Source organism: Heterodontus francisci, chromosome 30 (assembly GCF_036365525.1).
Source record: "Heterodontus francisci isolate sHetFra1 chromosome 30, sHetFra1.hap1, whole genome shotgun sequence".
NCBI lineage: Eukaryota > Metazoa > Chordata > Chondrichthyes > Heterodontiformes > Heterodontidae > Heterodontus > Heterodontus francisci.
The window spans coordinates 35,655,768-35,662,288 of record NC_090400.1 but is presented as its reverse complement, the minus strand read 5'-3'; positions in this window follow the sequence as shown (position 1 = coordinate 35,662,288).

Sequence of the window (6,521 nt, the reverse complement as noted above, 5' to 3'; positions counted from 1 at the left end):
CTTTCCTCACCATCCAAGGCCCCAAACACTCCTTCCAGGTGAAGCAGTGATTTACTTGTACTTCCTTCAATTTAGTATACTGTATTCACTGCTCACAATGTGGTCAGCTCTGCAGATTGGGTGACCGCTTTGCGGAACACCTCCGCTCAGTCTGAAAGCATAACCCCAAGCTTCTGGTTGTTTGTCATTTCAACACTCCCCCCTGCTCTCATGCCCACATCTCTGTCCTTGGCCTGCTGCAGTGTTCCAGTGAACATCAACGCAGGCTCGGGGAGCAGCACCTCATCTTTCGATTAGGCACTCTACAGCCTCGCGGACTCAACATTGAGTTCAACAATTTCAGAGTATGACTGGCCTTTTTTTCTATTTTTCTATTTTTCTTATTTTGTTATTTAACCAAGAGCCTGTTTTTTCATGTGGACAGAGTTTCTCATCATTCTACCACTAACACTCTCTCTGGACTAATGCTTTGTCTTTCACCACAAGCATTAACATGTTCTTTGCCTTTGTTCCATGACAGCTTTGTTATTTAATCTCTCCTGCCCTCTGCCCTATCACACACTTTCCCTTTCATTCTCTTCCCCACCACCGCCCCCCTTCTCTTGCTTAAAACCTAATTCTTTTCTAACCTTTGCCAGTTCTGATGAAAGGTCACTGACCTGAAACGTTAACTGTGTTCTCTCTCTCTCTCCACAGATGCTGCCTGACCTGCTGAGTATTGCCAGTACTTTGTTTTTATTTCAGATTTCCAGCATCTAAAGTATTTTGCTTTTATTTGTGTTCTCAGTACCCTCCTTTACAGTAGCGAGCTGGACAAACTACGCAGGCCAAGAAAAGCAGCTGAAAAGCTTCCACCTCCACTGCCTCGGATGAACTTTGGGCATCTCCTAGCTGGACAGAGTGCCGAATATGGAAGTATACCAGCGTGCAGTGATCCCCACCATGTTTATCCTCGAGTCAGTGGCAACTCAGTTGGCTGGGTTACGTGAGCCGAATAGATGGCAGCCGCATCTCCAAAGATATAGTCAACGGCAAGCTTGCTATTGGCATGAGACCAACAGGTCACCCATGTCTGCAACAGGTCACCCATGACTGGGATCGGAGTCGATGCATGGGAAATCCTTGCTGCTGACCACTGTGCCTGGAGACAAGCAGTCAGGAAGGGCGTGGAAAAAGCAGAGGACAAAAGAAATGACCAGATGGCGGAAAAGAGCCCGGTGGAAGGGAAAAACATCAGCTGACCTCAGGCCAACATTATTCATTTATGCCAGCTGCAGAAGGGATTGCCACTCACAAGTCAGCCTCCACAGCCACAACAGATGATGTGCAATCCCGGACGCAGTCCATCATCTCCTGAGACGGACAGATGCCATCATGATCGTCGAAGGCGGCATCACTAGACACAAGTGAAACCTTAAATTAAATGGAATCATTATTAAAATAAGCTGAATGTTATGACGTTTAGCAATGTGTCTGTGCAATGCACACTTTGCTTTAAAAATGGATACTGTTCAGTTTAATGGGACTGGCCCGGTTTGGCTTATCCTTTAAAGCAGGGTGTGTTTATTTGAGATGATGCTAAACTGTACTTTTAAAAAAAATATTAAGCATCTAACGTCATTTTCATTGATGATTTAGAAGGTCCCTGACTATTAATCTTACATGACAGTTCAGTTCGGTCTATCTAGAGTGTTTCTTTGATTTATTTATTTCACTCACTCTCTGATGGCTTCAGATTGGCTACCTAATTAGAACAAGACAGTTTGATTGGAGCAAAGAAAATTCAAATATGTATTGCCTATAGTGCACTGACATTTTAAATTTTGCGCTAGTGCACAGGAATTTGTTGTGTGACACAAGCTACTCCAAAGTGAAATGGAGCAGGAATCTCACTTCACTTTGGCATCAGGTTAGATCCTGACTCTGGATTCAAGCTACATTTAGCCTATGACTGCAGCAGCTGTGTGACGCAAATCCTTTCTGCACCAGTTACATAATTAAAGTGTGAATGCATGCTTAAACCTCATCGGCAATCCCTCGTGTCAAGGATGATTCTTCCTTCTGCCTGGCTGGGTGGAAGTGAAATGTCAGTGGTGGCTGTGGATTTGCAGATGGCTTATGAGCTCTATTTCAGGCTTGCAGGCTCTCCCACAATGAGGAGAGCGGTTGTCGGCCAGGAGAGGTGATGATGGATTGTTGGCTAAGCACCTGCCCTCTCTTTGTTTCCTTCTCGCCGTTCTCTCTCAGTGGCTGCTCTTGTTGATTGGAAGGTCTTGACACCATTTTTGATGTACAGTGCTGTCAAATAAACATATTTAAACAAAACCCACAGAATTCTTGCATTTGAATTGAATGGCTTGGCTCCCTTGGCTCTGTCTTCAGCTACCTCAATGGATATCTTAGTGAGCTACATTAATTCCACTCTGAAAACAGACCCATTATGATACCAAACCCTTGTCCAAACAGCAGATATATGATTCGCAGGCTCTCAGCTTGGCCTGTTGAGTACTGTTCTTCTCCTACAACTTATACTTACTCCTCTTCACTTTAATTTTTTAATCACCTGTGAATTTCTGGCTTGTTAGGATTTGTTCTGGAGCTTAGGGCAGATGGAATGCTTGATGCAAGGTGTTGTGTTGTACGTGGAACCATACATCGTGGGAACAAACCAATAGCAAAAGAAGAGTTGCAACGCATCTCTGAGATAATACCTTAAAAAAAAAGGCTAAATTATAAGTCATGCATCTCCAGGCAAAGAATGTCCATTCAGAATGCCAGAGTCAGTGCAGGAAGGTGAACAAAAATGGATATTGTTTGATGGCTAGTGACACCTTGCTCTAAGCTTGTCCTTGCTGATACCCTCTACAGCTTCATGACCAAAAGACTACAGCCATCTCGCTATATTGTGACTGCTTCTTTAACATGGCTAGACCATGTCTTGGCTTTCTCTAGGTGGTTGTGTGCGACCAGAGCCCAGGAGCACAAAAAAGTTCTGATCAGGTTATGATCTGCACATGATGGTGGTTAACTTACACAGAACCATAGGAGATATTTACAAAATATGCCCAGTAAATAAGCTTTTCTGTAAAAAAAAAAATCAACTCTAAAGGGTTAAAAACTTCCAGTGCACACAAATGTTTCTTCAGGACATCATGATAGCAATTTCAACAACTAAAGATATTGGATATCAGTTTATTGGAATTGGAGTTTTTAAACTACAGGAATTATGTAAGGACGTCCGATGTCACAAGAACAGAGTGTACAGCAGATTAGTAATCTGAACAAAAGATTTTTTAAAATAAAAAGCTGCAACTCAAATGATCATGACAAAAACGTACAGCACGTGTCAACGGTCCCTGTTTAGATATCAGGTGAAATGCAGAACACAAAATAATACAGTTTCCACTGCAACGCAAATAGAATTCTTAATTTTCACAAGAATAGTTGTGAATAAATGTGTCACAGAATCACATTTTATGATGAACATGGGGCTAGGTGACACATTCATGCATAAATGCTCCACGGGAGGTTTATTGCCACATAACTTGCTGAATCACCAATCTCAGATTTTCTTGTTGTGAAGTAATGAGCAAAGTCAGGTTCTTCCTCATAGGGAGGGATAGAAAACACAAGGGAAATCTAAAGCATCACTTAGCAGTTGGTTAAGACTGGTTCTGAAAGAAGCCTATGAACATATCACCTGCCCACTCAAGCCACTGTGTGTAGAATGGAGAAAATAAAAAGAAATACTGATACTGAAAAAGCATGTTTCACTGTGATACTCACTTATACATCTGGATATTGGATTAGCATGCAGTTTACTTATTAGACATGAACTTAGAGTCATAGGGCTGAGTTTTCCCAGCCCATTGAAGCTGGACTGGGAGACAGGAGGGCTAGCAATATGGCAGGGGAAGGCTTTGGGAGGGGAGCCTGACTTCTTCCCACGGCCCTACCATATTTTCAAGGGCAGGAAATGTAGCAGTGGGGCCCCACTGTCAGGTAATCCCTGGCAGTCTCCCAGTGGCTTTGGACAGGGGGTGGGGTTCCTCCTTTACGGCAGTCCACGGCCCTCGGAAGGGTGGGTGCCACAGCAACAATGGAGGCTCTGCAGCACAACCCCCCCATCCCAGATCGCTAGGCCTCCCTGTCTGACTCCAGCTTCTCCCAACCCAACTCACCTGCCTTGGAGAGCACCCTGCCATTGAGGCACTCTCTCCCTGGAGCCGTACCTCAGCATTGGCCACCACTGGCAGTGGCACTGCTGAGGTTGTCAAGCTGTTGGCCCTCGGATTGGGCTGGCAGTTCTTGGGGGCAGGCCACAGTCCTTAATCGGACAGTGGCCCTGGAAGCAGCTGGCAACAATATGCTGAGTCCTGCCGCCGGCTGAATTGGGGTCAGCTTCCACTTTTGGCCCCATTGGCGGGACCACCTTAACTGAGAAAATTCAGCCCATAGTCATTACGGCACAGAACAGATCCATGCTGGCTCTCTGTAGAGCAATCTTATCAGTCCATTCCCTCTTTGTAGAACAATCTAATCAGTCCCATTCCCCTGTTGTAACATTGCAGACCTGCATGTTTATTGCCCTCAAAAGTGCCCATCCAACTTCCTTTTGAAATCATTGATCATTTCTACTTCCACTACCCTCGTAGGCAGTGAGTTCCAGGTTATTACCACTCGCTGCACCTTCCAATTCCCACCCTCTCCTTTGTATCTCCCTAAGATTGCCTGATTGGGATCAGGAATGTATCATTAGAGGAGTTTCAAGTGCAGATCCACATCCCACCATCAAATGGTGCAGGACCGTACATGTACAAATTTTTTCATTAAAATGTTGAATTAAAACTATACAATAACTAATAACCATTTCTATGCAAAATGAAAAGATGTAAACAAATATCCACTACAGTATACAAAATGGTCTAATATCATTTTAGAGTCATAGAGAGATACACCACTGAAACAGGCCCTTCGGCCCACCGAGTCTGTGCTGACCATCAACCACCCATTTATACTAATCCCACATTAATCCCATATTCCCTAACACATCCCCACCTTCCCTCAACTCTCCTACTATCTACACTAGGGGCAATTTACAATGACCAATTTACCTATCAACCTGCAAGTCTTTGGCTGTAGGAAGAAACCGGAGCACCTGGCAGAAACCCACGCAGTCACAGGGAGAACTTGCAAACTCCTCACAGGCAGTACCCAGAACCGAACCCGGGTCACTGGAGCTATGAGGCTATGGTGCTAACCACTGCGCCACTGTGCTGCCCAAAATAGAATTTAAATTCTACCAACTACCACAATGGGACTTGAATCTGTACCCCCAGGATTACTAGCCCAATGACATTACTACTATACCACCATCTCCCTAACATCACAGATATATCACATTTTACACTAGAACTCTAAGGAAGCTAAACTGATCTTGGGGTGAACTGAAATTGTACTGCTTTATAGAGGTAAAAAGATTGTTGTATATCTTAAAGATATACTTTTAATCATACTACGTAGGTCACACTTTTCTAATTCAAAGATTTCATCAGTCACTTCGTTGCATTACAGGCCAATGTGAGATGTTTATGCACTTCCAATCTATTCTCCTCTTGGAATCCATGAGCTGCAGTATATAATAAAAACAATATGCAGTTTGAAAATAGAAAATAGAAAACAGAAACAGATTAGCTACATTCATTTAGCATTTTAACACAAAGCTTTTAACACATACTAAGTTATGAGGCTGCAATTTAAGAGGGGTTGAAGTAAACCATGAAAGTCAAATCTAAGCTAATTTTAAGAATATGCATCAGAAGCCAATCCTAGTTTCAAGAAAAGAGAATTATATCCATGCATTGAGAAGCTACCCATACACATTTCCATCAAATGTCATCTAATTGGTATTTTCTTTTGGAATTGGTATTTTTCTTTCCAGCTGCCATTATGGGCCAGAGGAAAAGCTGGAGTGCAAACTTGTTTTCCTGTGTTAATGCCAAGTAGCATTGTGAATGTATAGGATGAGGAACCTCACTAATGAATCCAAGACCACAAATTCTTAGCAGAAGGTTCACTATCCAAACTAGGAGTAAAGTTCAGATTTATTTAACTAACTCAGATCAGCAGACTTAGAGTTCATTCATAAAACAGCTTAAGCTCGCCTTAGCTCAAGAAATTCCACAGGGAAGGATTCTGAATGTCACCAGATGTAGCTTTGTGTCAGCTTGCTCTCCCCTAAGTATTTGCATTGTCATAAAAGGTCTGTGGTGGTAAAGTCTACACATTTAAGCAAAAGAGTAACTCAATTTAATGGGCTAAGAAGCCAAAACAATTAAAGCTAGAGGCATAAAGGCAAAATACCGCAGATGCTGGAAATCTGAAATAAAAACAGAAAGTGCTGGAAATACTCAACAGGTCAGGCAGCATCTGTGGAGAGAGAAGCAGACCTGAAAACATTAACTCTGCTTCTCTCTCCACAGATGCTGCCTGACTTGTTGAGTATTTCCAGCACTTTCTAT